Consider the following 15094-nt stretch of genomic DNA (forward strand, 5'->3'; position numbering starts at 1 on the left):
TGCCAGCCCTTTGGAGGCAGAGGTGTGTGGATCATTTCAAGTCAGGAGTTCAAGATGAGCCTGGCCAACACAGTAAAACCCTGTCGCTACTACAAAATACAAAAATTAGCCAGGTGTGATGGCACATGCCTATAGTCCCAGCTACTCTGGAGGCCCAAGCAGGAGAATTGCTTGAACCCAGAAGGCAGAGGTTACAGTAAGCCAAGATTGCACCACTGCACTCCAGCCTGGGTGACAGACTATTACATAGTCTCATTTAAAAAAAAAAAAAAAAGACAAAACACAAAAACAAAAACCTTATACTTTGAGTTTTTGATAGTAATTGAATTTATAATGCTTTTATTAAGTATTAAGTCTCTAATGTTGAATAAGATATAAGCACATATTAACGGCTTTTCCACATTCTTTATATCAGTACAATTTTTTTCTGAAGTATAAATGCTTTCCTGTGCAATAAGGTGTAGGAATTAAGGTTTTGCCATATTCTTCACACTTCTGGGAGTTTCCTCCAGTATGGATCTTACCTACAATCAAGTGTGACAACTATTTAAAGGCTTTGTCACATTCTTCACATTTTTAGAATTTCTTACCAGTATGATTTCCTTTATGTTTAGAAAAGTTGGAAGGTTTTGTTAAAATCATTGTCACATCTCTCTGGTTTGTAACATTTTCAGTATCAATTTTCTTATGTTTAGTAAGGTTTGAGAATTGGTTAAAAGTATTACTACATTCTTCATATTTGTGGGGTTTCTCTCCAGTATGAATTTTGTGTAAAAAGGGTTGAAAACTGGTTATTTACCAAAATTTTCACATTTGTGGGGTTTCTCTCCTGCATGAATTTTCTTACACGTAGGAAGTTTTGAGGATTATAAGTTTTGCCACATTCTTTGAATTTCCAAGGTTTTGCTCCAGTATAAATTCTCTTACATATAGTAAGTGTTGAAACTTGGTTAAAAGCTTTGCCACAGTCTTCACATTTGTAGGGTTTCTCTCCAGTTTGAATTTTCTTATGCGTAGTAAAGTTTGAGAATTGGTTAAAAGATCTGCCACATTGTTCACATTTTTAGGGTTTCATTCAAGTATGAATTATCTTATGTATAGCAAGTTGTGAGAACTGGTTAAAAGATTTGCCACCTTCTTCACATTTGTAAGGTTTCTCTCTAGTATGAATTTTCTTATGTTGAGTAAGGTTTGAGAGTTGGCTAAAATCTTTGCCACATTCCTCACATTTGTAAGATTTCTCTCCAGTATAAATGATCTTATGGGCAGTAAGGGTTGGGGACTTCTTAAAGACCTTGCCACACTGTTCACATTTGTAGGGTTTCTCTTTACTATGAATTATCTTATGTCGTGTAAGGTGTGAGGACTGGTTAAAGGCTTTTCCACATTCTTCACATTTGTAGGGTTTCTCTCCAGTATGAATTTTCTTATGTGCACTAAGGATTGAAGATCGGTGAAAAGTTTTTCCACATTCTTTACATTTGTAGGGTTTTTCTCCAGTATGAATTAACTTATGTTCAGTAAGCTTTGCGGACAAGTTAAAAGATTTGCCACATTCTTCACATTTGTGGGGTTTCTCTCTGCTATGAATTATCTTATGTGTAGTAAGGGTTGAAAACTGGTTAAAGGTTTTGCCACATTCTTCACATTTGTAGGGTTTCTCTCTAGTGTAATTTTTCTTATGTTCAGTAAGTTATGAAGATAGGTTAAAAGCTTTGCCACATTCCTCACATTTGTATGGTTTCTCTCCAGTATGAATTACCTGACGTTTAGTAAGGGTTGGGGACTTCTTAAAGACCTTGTCACATTGTTCACATCTGTAGGGTTTCTCTTCAGTATGAATTATCTTGTGTCTAGTAAGGTGTGAGGACTGGTTAAAGGCTTTGCCACAGTGTGCACATTTATAGGGTTTTTCTCCAGTATGAATAATCTTATGTTTAGTAAGGCTTGAGGATTGGTGAAAGGCTTTTCCACATTCTTCACATTTGTAGGGCTTTTCTCCAGTATGAATTTTCTTATCTTTAGAAAGGTTTGTGGACCAGTTAAAGGTTTTTCCACATTCTTCACATTTGTAGAAATTCTCTCTACTGTGAATTCTTTTATGTTGAGTTAGACGTGAACACATGCAAAATGATTTGTCACATTCTTTACATCTGAAATGTTTATTTTCAGTACGTCTTATCTTGTATCTATTTGAATTTGAAAATTTATGAATGACTTTTACATATTTATTACACTGAAATATTTTGCTCTAGGTAGTTTTTAAACGTTGGTCAAGTCCATTATAACCTACTTGGTGTCCCTTACACTCATCCATACTTTTATAGCTTTTTCTTAACTGTAAATTCTTATGTCCAGACTTTCCATATCTGCTCAGTGTCACCTTCTGGAAAGAATCTCTTATGTTCTGCTCTAGCCAAAGGTCTTTGGCAAAACGAGAACACATAGCTGAAAGAAACAAAAATAACAAATGACTCCACCTGCTAGACTCAGATGAATATACTTTACAAATTTAACCTATAAAATCATACCAACTACATAAGCAAGACGGCATAGCAAAATACCACAGGTTCTGATTCCTTCATAGATATATAAATGTAACAAAAACATACTGACCAAAACCTATCTGTGGAGAATTAATAAATGAGTTAAGTGTGTGCAGTGCCCCAGGTTTGCACAATGCAAAGAGCTACACAAAGGGGAGAGAAAAGTCTCTCACATTTACCCAATGCAGCTCTTTCTGTTCCCCGATGTAACACAGTACCTTTAGAAGTAAACTGCCAACTCGGTTTCTTTTTCAAAAGGCAAGAGAAATAATAATATACACATCTTTATTTCTGGCTTGTAGGTGCTTTTGCAGACACTGGTTTCTGTTTCCCGTGACAAAAAGTGCTAAAACAAATGGCAGTATACTTTGGAATGACAAAATTTTGAGTCCACTGAGATCAAAGGTAAATGCTACAGCTACTAAGAGACAGTGAACAGTTGTGGCAAGTGACTACTGACTATTAAGAAGAAACAAGAATGAACTAAAAAAAACCCTAAAAAATTTCAGACATGACACATCCTAAGAAAAAGTCTGAAAGACTCTCAGAATCTTTAGTCAGACAAATGGTCTTAGACTTTGCCAGGATAAAGTTACATTATAAACACTGACAGGTAGCTTTTTTTAATGTTCAAATTTCAAATAAAGATTACAATGTATACAAACTATTAGGGCAATGTAGCCCTATCAATTATAAAATTTTCAGAAAGCAAGCATTAAAAAATAAAGATATGGGCTTGGCATGGTGGCTCATGCCTGTAATTCCAGCACTTTGTGAGGATGAGGCGGATATATGACCTTATGTCAGGAGTTCGAGACCAGCCTGGCCAACACAGAGCAAGATTCTGTCTCAAAAACAAAAACAAAACAAGATGCACAAATATGTTTTAAAAATTTTAAATAAATTGAATAATATTCCATAAGTGTAACAGGAACACAGACAACTATTAAAAATCAGAAAAATGGGAATAACAACAAAACAATGAAAGATATTAGAAAACAGAAATTGCGGAGGCAAAAAATACAAAAAATAACTGAAATACTATAAGATAAAATGATGTAAAAATGAAAAGGCTCAACAAACTAGAATACATACAAAGATACTTATATAACAAGCAGATATATAAGCACAATTTAAAAAGTCACAGACGAGAATCTTGGGAGCTGCAAGATGAAAATAATGTGTCATTTATAAGCATAATCTTATGAGATAACCAGTTAATTTTTCATGGAAGTTTTGCAGGTCAGAAGGAAACTGTGTGATATAATGAAAGTCCTGAAGAAAAAAGCTGTCAAGTGAGAATAATACCAGCAGCAAAACTGTCCTGCCAAATAAAAACACCTTCCAAAACAACCAAATCCTGAAAAAGTATATTGGCACTGCATTTGCCCTGCATATCAAAGATGCTGAAAGGAGTTTCTTCCACTAAAAATGACACAATGCAAGAAAGCAACACATAATCATATGAAAATACATAACTTTCTGGGAAAGACATGCACATACACAAAAATGGAATACCTTAGCATTATAATAATAGTGCAGAAAACATTTCTATTTATTCTCTAAAATGTGAAAGATAAAAGCATAAAAATTTTTATAAACATCTGCTAACATACCACATAAAAATATGTAATTGGCAACATCGCCAACAAAATTGAGAACAAATGTAATGAGAGAAGTGTTGAATCCAACTGAAGTTTATTTTTTACCAGGTTAAAATATATTGTTTTATCTTTTGGAGGTTTTATGTAATCTCCAAGGTACAAGAAGAAAAATACCTGTATAGATACACAAAAGAAAATAAGACAGAAATGAAAGCATATCAGTAAAAAAAATTTAAAAAGACACAAAGGAAGACAGAAAAAAAGAAAATGAGAAAGATATAATGAATTAAACAATAAAATAACATTAGTAAGTCTTTCTCAGAAAATTATTTAAATATATATATAAAATTAACTTTTGGATCAATTGATACACTTTTTTCTTCTTCTTCTTTTTTTTTTTTTGAGATGGAGTTTTACTTTTGTCACCCAGGCTAGAGTGCAATGGCATGATTTCGACCCACTGCAAACTCAACCTCCCAGTTCAAGCGATTCTCTTGTTTTAGCCTCCCAAGTAGCTGGGATTACAGGCACCCATCACCATGCCCAGATGAGTTTTGTATTTTTAGTAGAAATGGATTTTCACCATATTGGCCAGGCTGGTCTCAAACTTCTGACCTCAGGTGGTTCACCTGCCACCAAAGTGCGAGGATTCCATGTGTGAGCTACCATGCCTGGCCTCAATAGACATATTTTCCATCAATGAATCCATAGAAAAAAATTAAAAAATGAACATCCAACTTTTTTTTTTTTTTTTTTTTTTTTTTTTTTGAGACAGAGTCATGCTCTGTCGCCCAGGCCGGAGTGCAGTGGCCGGATCTCAGCTCACTGCAAGCTCCGCCTCCCGGGTTCACGCCATTCTCCTGCCTCAGCCTCCCAAGTAGCTGGGACTACAGGTGCCCGCCACTTCGCCCGGCTAGTTTTTTGTATTTTTTAGTAGAGACGGGGTTTCACCGTGTTAGCCAGGATGGTCTCGATCTCCTGACCTCGTGATCCGCCCGTCTCGGCCTCCCAAAGTGCTGGGATTACAGGCTTGAGCCACCGCGCCCGGCCCATCCAACTTTTTTACAAGTCAGTTGAAGTGTCATGATAACAAAAGAATAAAAATGGCAAGATGGATGCAGACATTCCATGCAAATATTAACAAAACAATGGCAGAAGAGGTCAAAATAGTATTACACAAGCTGCATCTTAAGTTAAAGACTATCATGTTATAAAATGTACTTTAAAGTCAAAACTCCAAAGAGATTTTTAAAAAATTATAAAATAATAGATTCATTCACTGGGAACCTATGACAAATTTCTACGTATGTGTGTGTGTTTGAGTTTGTGTATCTCACATTAAAGTTCCAAATATATAAAGTAAATATTGAAAGAATGGAGGAAACATATAGAGAGCAATATAATTATAGTAGAGTATTTTAATACCCACTTGCTCTAATAAAAATAAGACAAAATATTAGTAAGGAAAGAGAGGGCTTAAAGGCACTATAAAACAATCAGATTTAACAAAGAGGTATAGAGAATACTCCTTAACGACATTAATGTTACACACTCTTCTCAATAGCTCATACAACATTCTCCTCAATAGGACACTTGGTAGGCCAAAAAAGAAGTCTTAACAAATTTTTTAGAACTGAATTTGTATAGATTACTTTCTATAACAAACATGAAATAAGAGTATACAACAATAGAAAAAAACAAAAATTCACAAATATATAGATATTAAACAACATACTCTTTAGCATACTCCTGTTCAAAGGTTGAAATAATAAATGTTGTAAATACGTCCATACTGCTCAATGTAATACACAGATTTAATGCAATGTTTTCCAAATTTCTCATTGCATTTTTGAAGAAATAGAAACAGCAACCCCAAAGGTGTATACTTGTCAAGAGACAATAAAGTACCAAACAATCTTCAAAAAAAAGGAACAATGTTGGAGGCAGAACAGTTCCTGATTTCAAAACATATTACAAAGCTACAGAATTAAAACAATTTGGTATGAGTACAAATGTTAAAAAGTAGACTAATAGAATGCAATATATATATAAACTTTCAAATAGTCATATGAAGAATCATATTTATACTCATAATTATCACAGCATTGTTAGTGAAAGCCAATGGGTAAAAGCAATGCAAATTTCTGTCAACAAATCATTCAGTAAACATAATTTATCACTCATTTTTCAAAAACCAGGAAATATTCTAACAACTATAAGGATAAGTCTTGATAACATTATGCAAAATAAAATGAGCCAGCCACAGAAAAGATTGTATAAGATATATGAAGCACTTACACTCTTAGAATCAGGAAACAAAACAGTGTTTGAAAATTGCCATGAAATGGAAAAAAATGGTAGTTGTTTAATATGTAGTGAGATGTAGCTTTGCAAGATAAAAACATCCTAGGGATATGTTGCATAACATTGTCAATATAATTAAGATGACTAAACTGAATATTTTAAAATACTTGATTATAAATTTTGTTATGTGTTTTTGACAGGTAAAAATAAACAATATCTAAAAAAAAAAGAGTTATGATAGTTTTTAAATTACCTTCAAATCCAAAAGTTTTTTTCTCTCAAACAAACATAATATTGATTCACAAATAAACGGATGTTGAAATTAGGAGAATTTTTTTGACTGCTCACCTAGACAAGATTAAACAACCATTCACAACAAACCAACACCACAAATAAACAAGTTATAAAAAATACAAGGATAATATTCATAGAGGCAAACAGAGATAATTATATTGGCAGTAGACATATGGCTGATTCGTATTTGACTTTGCTCCACACTGTCTTAAATTGTACGACATAAATACTGTCACACACAATATAATATAACATCAAAATACAATTGATTGGTTTGAGGTGGCGCATATCCTAAAATTATCTAACTCAAAGCTACAAAATTGCAGAAGAAAATTAAAACATGGAAGGTAAAACTTACTAGACACCATCAAGTACATCAATATATTCATGAAAGAAATCTTAGAAGAATATTGAAAAATAAAAGTAATCCAGAGCTTTCTTAAAGACCAAAATGTCTGAAAACTTTCCAAGTTTTGATGTAATAAAAAAACTCTAACCAATAATACTTGATTCACAATTATTTGACTTCAAAAACAAGATAAAAATAAAGACTTTCCAAGATAAAAGGTGAGGATGTTTATCACCACTAGAATACTTCTACAAAAAATGTTACGTGGTGGCCAAGCACAGTGGCTCATGCTTGTAATTCTACAGCTTTAGGAGGCCATGGCAGTCAGATCACTTCAAAGCAGGAGTTGAAGATCAGCCTGAGCAACATAGTAAGACACTGCATATAAAAAAAGTATGCTAAAATGAGTCCCTTATGTTGAAAAATGGACACCATTATAAAAATATTTGTAAACATAAAGCTCTTTATTAAATGCAAATATATAGACACACATTCTTTACTATAATAATGATGGTGCATAAAACCCTTAAACTTCTATAGAATACGAAAAATGAGGCCAAGCACAGTGACCCACACCTGTAATCCCAGCACTTTGGGAGGCGGAGACAGGTGGATTGCTTGAGGCCAGAAGTTTGAGACTAGCCTGGCCAACGTGGCAAAAATTAGCTGGCCGTTACAGTGTGTGCCTTTAATCTCAGCTACCTGGGAGGCTAAGGCACAAGAATTGTTTGAACCTGGGAGGCAGAAGTTACAGTGAACTGAGGTCACACCATTGTGCTCCAGCCTCAGGTGCAATGAAACTCTGTGAAGACAGTGAAACTCTATCTCAAAAAAAAAAAAAAAAAAAAAAAAAGGCAAAATGAAATATTAATATATTAATAAATACACATATTAAAAAAAATTAAGTCCAGGCTCGGTGGCTCACACCTATAATCCCAGCACTTTGGGAGTCCGAGGTGGGCAGATCACCTGAGGTCGAGGTCGGGAGTTCGAGACCCGCCTGACCAACATGGAGAAACCCTGTCTCTACTAAAAATATAAAAAATTAGCCGGGCATAGTAGTGCGTGCCTGTAATCCCAGCTACTGGGGAGGCAGAGGCAGGAGAATGGCTTGAGCCCAGGAGGCAGAGATTGTGGTGAGACAAGATCGTACCATTGCACTCCAGCCTGGTCAACAAGAGCAAAACTCTGTCTCAATAAATAAATAAATAATCAAAGCATGTCACTACACAATTAAAATAAAAATTAAGGCAGTGAAACTGGAAAAAACACATAAAACAATAACAAACTAGTAATTAACTTCCTTTCTTTAAACAATCAATTTAAATATAAATTAATTAAACTACTTAATAAAAAGAAATTAATCCTAGGGCTTTGGGAGGCCAAGGTGGGCTATTCACTTGATCCTGGAAGTTCAAGACAAGTCTGGGTAACATGGCAAAACCCTATCTCTACAAAAAATACATAAATAACTAGCTGGGTGTAATGGTACTTACTTGTAATCCAGCTACTTGACAGGCTGAAATAAAAGGATCATCTGAGTTTGGGAGTTTGAGGCTAATGTGACCCATGATCACACCCTTGCAAACCAGCCTGTTGACAAAGTGTAACTGTATCTTAAAAATAAATGAATGATGGCCAGGCGTGGGGGCTCATGCCTGTAATCCCAACACTTTGGGAGGCCGAGGTGGGCAAATGACGACGTCAGGAGGTCGAGACCATCTGGCCAACATGGTGAAACCCCATCTCTACTAAAAATACAAAAATCAGCTGGGCATGGCGGCATGCACCTGTAGTCCCAGCTACTCAGAAGGCTGAGGCAGGGGAATCGCTTGACCCAGGAGGTGGAGGTTGTAGTGAACCAAGATCATGCCATTGCACTCCAGCTTGGCAACAGAGCAAGACTCCATCTCAAAAAAAAATTAAAAAAGTTAATAAATAAATAACAAAAAAAAAAAAAAAAAAGAGAGAGAGAGAGAGAGAAAAATGCCTGAGTGGCTTAAGAAAAAAGCATTCAACACGTGGCCTACAAGAGACTCATTTTAGGCCTGGCACAGTGGCTCACACTTGAAATTCCAGCACTTTGGGAGGCTGAAACCAGCTTGGCCAAAATGGTAAAACCCTCTCTCTACTAAAAAAATTAAAATACAAAAGTTAGCCAGATGAGGTGGTGCATGCCTGTAATCCCAGCTACTCGGGAAACTGAGGCAGGAGAACTGCTTGAACCCAGGAGACAGAGGTTGCTTTGAGCCAGCCTGGGTGACAGAACAAGACTGTATCTCAAAAAAAAGAGATTCATTAGCATTGAGTCAAATAGGCTGAAGGTATCAGAATGGAAAATATCTATATTCCATGCAAATAGTAACCACAATTGGGTGAGGAAGTCATAATTATATTAAACATAATGTCATAATTATATTAAACATAATATGCTTTAAGTCGAGTACTAGCATGAGACAAAACTTGATATCATATAATACTAAAATGGGTAAATTTATCAAGAATTTATGACTATTACATTTTTCTATCTATATGTATGTGCATGTACAACATCCGGGCTCCAAAATGTATAAAGCAAATATTAACAAAAGTCAAGTAAGAAATACATAGCAACATAATAATTGCAGAAATCAAGATCCCATTTTCAATAATAAATAGAAGGTTCAGATTAAAAAATCAACAGAAAACTTAGGCAACATTATAGATTACATTAATTATTTTGCATATACAGGAATACCTGAGAGTGGATAATCTGTAAAGAAAAAAGGTTTATTTGTTCACAGTTTGGCAGACTGTACAAGAAGTGTGTGTCAGCATCTGCTTCTGGTGACAGCCTCAGGAAGCTTACAATCACAGTGGAAGGCAAAGAGTAACTGGACCTGTCACATGGTAAAGGACAGGAATTGTGAGGTGAAGAAGCTAGGTTCTTTCAATGAACCAGCTCTCATTTGAATTAAGTGTAAATTTTCTGATTACCAAGAGGATGGTGTCACACCATTCATGAAAAATTTGCCCCCATGACCCAAACACTTTCCACTAGGTCCCACATTCAACATTGAGGATGATATTGCAGCATGAGGTTTGGAGAACATGGACATCCAAACCATATTACAGACCAACTAGGCTTAACAGTTATGTGTAAAACTTTCCAGTCAAAATCAAGAGAATGCAAAATATTCTTATCTGCATCTGGTGTATTCTGTTATTAATCATACCAAGGCTTATTAAATTTATTTATTTATTTATTTTTTGAGGTGGAGTCTCAATCTATCACCCAGGCTGGAGTGCAGTGGCACGATCTCGGCTCACTGCAAACTCCGCCTCCGGTGTTCAAGTGATTCTTCTGCCTCAGCCTCTGGAGTAGCTGGGACTACAGGTGCATGCCACCACGCCCAGCTAATTTTTGTATTTTTAGTGGAGACGGGGTTTCACCATATTGGCCAAGCTGGTCTCGAACTCCTGACCTCGTGATCCACCCGCCTTGGCCTCTCAAAATGCTGGGATTATAGGCATGAGCCACTGCACCCAGCTGCCTTATTAAATTTAAGAATACCAGCCGGGTGCAGTGGTTCATGCCTATACTCACAATACTCTGGGGGACCAAGTTGGGAGGATCATTGAAGTCAGAAGTTTGAGACCAGCCGGGGCAACATAGTGAGGTCCTGTCCCTACAAATAATCAAAAACTTAGTTGAACATGGTAGTGCAGGTCTGTAGTCACAGCTACTCAGGAGGCTGAGGTGGAAGGATCACTTGAGCCCAGGAGGCTGAGGCTGCAGTGAGCCAAAATTATGCCACTGCACTCCAGCTTGGGTGACATAGTAAGATCCTATCTCAGAACAACAACAAATAAATTTAAGACCAATATCATACACTGTGTATTTTCCGACCAAAACTGAATAAACCTAGGAATTAAAAACAAAAGTAGAACTGGAAAATCTAAAAATATATGAAAATAAAACATACTCTTCAACATATTATTGCTCAATGGTCAAAAAATTTAATTTTTCGGCCAGGCACGGTGGCTCACACCTATAATCCCAGCACTATGGGAGGCCAAGATGGGCAGATCACCTGAGATTGGAGGTTTGAGACCAGCCTGACCAACATGGAGAAACCCCGTCTCTACCAAAAATATAAAATTAGCTGGGCATGGTGGTGCATGTCTGTAATCCCAGCTACTCGGGAGGCTGAGGCAGGAGAATCACTTGAACCTGGGAGGAGGAGGCTGCAGTGAGCCAAGATCATGCCATTGTGCTCCAGCCTGGGCAATGAGAGCGAAACTTTGTCTCAAAAAAAAAAATAAATAAATAAATAAAATATGTTTCAAAGATGTCAATACAACATACCGTGGTAAACAAATTCAATATAATCTCTAACAAAATTCTAATAGCACAATTTTTTTACAGAAATATTGTTTAAAAATTTTAAATTTGATTATAAACTATAGCAAAACGTCCATTAAAAAGAAAGAAGATGCATTATACTTTCTGATTTCAAAGCATAATAAAAGCCACAGTAACAAAAACAATGTGGTATTGACACAAAAACAGATGAACAGAAGAAAGAACAAGAGAGCCCAGAAATGAACCCTTCTATATATGATCAAGTGATCTTCCACAAAGTTGCCATGAGCACACAATAGAGAAAAGATAATCTCTTTGAACAGTAATGTTGAAAATTGGATAACACTGATAAATTAAGTTGGATCATTTTATTGACAAAAAATACTAAAAAAAAAAAAAAACTTAGACATAAAAAATAACTGTTAATCTCTTAGAAATGAATATAAGAAAAAGACATGATATTGGTCTTGGCATTATTTTCTTAGACATGACATTAAATGCATGTGCAACAAAGAAAAGAACAGAAAAATTGAAGTACACTATACTTCAATATCGCTGCACATTAAATACAGCATTCAATAGAGTGACAAGGTCTCCTAGAAAATGGGTGAAAATATTTGCAAATCACATGTGATAGGAGTTATATCCAGAATACATAAACAACTCTTAAAACCAAATAAAGAGCAGCATGGTGACTCATGCCTGTAATCCCAACACTTTGGGAGGCCAAAGCAGGCAGATCACGAGATCAATAGTTTGAGACCAGCCTGGCCAACATGATGAAACCCCGTCTGTACTAAAATTACAAAAATTAGCTGGGCGTGGTGGCGCCTGCCTGTAATCCCAGCTACTCGGGAGGCTGAGGCATGAGAATCGCTTGAACCTGGGAGGCAGAGGTTGCAGTGAGCTGAGATAGTGCCACTGCCCTCCAGCCTGGGCAACAGAGTGAGATTGCATCTCGGAAAAAAAAAAAGAATAAAGAATAAAGTTGAATAACTTGATTTAGAAACGAACAATTAATTGAAGTAAATTTTCATTAAAATGATATACAAATGGGGAAAAGCATTTGAAAAAACACACTAAATTACTATTTGTAGATTAATGCATAATAATTACAATAAAAAACAATCACCTGGGCTGGACGCAGTGGCTCACACCTGTAATCCCAGCACTTTGGGAGGCCAAGGTGGGTGGGTCACGAGGTCAAGAGATCGAGACCATCCTGGCTAACATGGTGAAACCCTTTCTCTACTAAAAATACAAAAAATTAGCCAGGCGTGGTGGCAGGCACCTGTAGTCCCAGCTACTCAGGAGGCTGAGGCAGGAGAATGGCGTGAACCTGGGAGGCAGAGGTTGCAGTGAGCCGAGATTGTGCCACTGCACTCCAACCCGGGCAACAGAGTAAGACTCTGTCTCAGAAAAAAAAAAGGAACAAAAAAATAATCAGCTCATACCAATTAGAATGACCATAATCAATTTTTTTAAAAAAAGAACACCAAATCTGTTGATAATGCAATAAAAATAAACCCCATGTTGATTGGTGGAAAACAAGAATGCAGCCATTATTTTAAAATTTTATAAATGTTTCTCAATAAACATTTTTTTGAAATTTAAAGCCATTATTTTAAAATTTTATAAATGTTTCTAAATAAAATTATGGGCTGGGTGCAGTGGCTCATGCCTGTAATCCCAGCACTTTTGGAGGCCAAGGCAAGCAGATCACTTGAGATCAGGACTTCGAGACCAGCCTGGCCAAAATGGTGAAACCTTGTCTCTACTAAAAATACAAAACTTAGCCAGGTATGGTGGTGAGCGCCTGTAATTCCAGCTACTCAGAAGGCTGAGGCACAAGAATCATTTGAATCCAGGGGGCAGAGGTTGCAGTGACCTGGTATCATGTCACAGCACTCCAGCCTGGGTGACAGAACGAGACTCCGTCTCAAAAATAAAATAAAGTTATCATCAACTACAGCAACCCCATTTATGAATCTATATCCAAACTATGCAACCCAGGACCCAAAAAACATATTTGAACATCTATGTTTATTGTACCAGTATTCACAAAAGCTGGAAGGCTGAAGCAACTTAGATGTCCCTTGACTTACAAACACATCAAAAAATGTAACATATACACAAAATGGAATTTTATTCAGCCTTAAAATAGAAAATCTTGTGACATTTTAAGATAAACTTTGAGAATATTGTATCACCTGAAATAATCCAGTAACAAAATGATAGAGACTGTAATTCCACTTATGAGAGATCTTAAGTAGTCACACTCATAAAATCCAAAGTGGAAGGGTGTCTGTCAAGGGATAAAGAGAAGGTAAAATGGGCAGTTGTTACTTAATGGGTATTAAGTTTTAGTTTCACAAGATGTAAAATTTCTAAAAGTCTTTTGCATAACCATGTGAATATACCTAACATGCCTGAAATGAACAGCTTTTTTGGGGGGACAGAGTCTCACTCTGTCACCTGAGCTGGAGTGCAGTGGCACAATTATCACTCAGTATAGCCTCAAACTCCTAGGCTCAAGTAATTCTCCTCTCTAAATCTCCCAGAAAGCTGGGACCACAGGTGGACAAGACCATGCCTGGCTATTAAAAGGAAAAACAAAAAATTTGTAGTTGAATCTCCATGTTTCCCAGGCTGGTCTTAAACTTTCATGCTCAGGCAATCGTCTCTGTCTTGGCCTCCCAAAATCCTGAGATTACACATGGAAGCCACCACCATGCCTGGCCCTGAAATGTATACTCGAGTAGATTTAAGATGATAAATTTTATGTTATGAGTTTTTACAACAATTAATTTTTTAAAAAACTGAAAAAAATACAGAATTATAAATCTTTTCAAAAATTACCTTCAGGCCGGATGCAGTGGCTCCCACTTGTAATCCTAGCACTTTGGGAGGATGAGGCGGGCAGATTGCCTGAGCTGAGGAGTTTGAGATCACCCTGGGCAACATGGTGAAACCCCATCTCTACTAAAAATACAACAAAATAGCCAGGCATGGTGGTGGCCACCTGTAATCCTAGCCACTCAGGAGACTGAGGCAGGAGAATCGCTTGAGCCTAAAAGGTGGAGGTTGCAGTGAGTCAAGATCACTGCACTCCAACCTGGGCAAAAGAATAAGACTCCACCTCCAAAAATGGGAAAAAAAAAATTACCCTGAAACCACAAAAGTGTTTCTCTCACACAAGGAAATATATATTCATTATAAAACACATGGTAAAAAGAAGACTATTTCCATGATTACTCACTTACACAAAATAAAACCACCATTGAAAATCAGCTAAGAATTAATATAAACAAGATAAGCTATAACCAAAATAGGGGTCATATTTATAAATAAAAACACCCACATATATAATCTGATTGTGACAGACATGTGCCTGATTTATCTATTAAACCCCACATTGACTTAAAGTGTACAAACAATTGCAAAATGTCTTAAATTACAATACGTAAGTAAAACAAAAATTATAATAAACTAATATTAAGGAACCTACACTGAAAAACAACACTAATATAGAACTACGAAACAATAATAAGAGACATGTTTACTCATAAAATCTGGTTTGCAATATTGGTGTAACATTAAGAAAGAATTTCTTATGACATTCTTGAACATTAAGAAAGAATTTACTGCCATC

General features: G+C 36.1%; 1 pseudogene; it reads right to left on the bottom strand.

The window, feature by feature from the left end:
- Window positions 1-309: 309 nt before the first annotated feature.
- On the bottom strand, window positions 310-14761 carry LOC102120706 (uncharacterized; annotated as a pseudogene).
- Window positions 14762-15094: the final 333 nt, after the last annotated feature.

Source organism: Macaca fascicularis, chromosome 3 (genome assembly GCF_037993035.2).
Source record: "Macaca fascicularis isolate 582-1 chromosome 3, T2T-MFA8v1.1".
Lineage (NCBI taxonomy): Eukaryota > Metazoa > Chordata > Mammalia > Primates > Cercopithecidae > Macaca > Macaca fascicularis.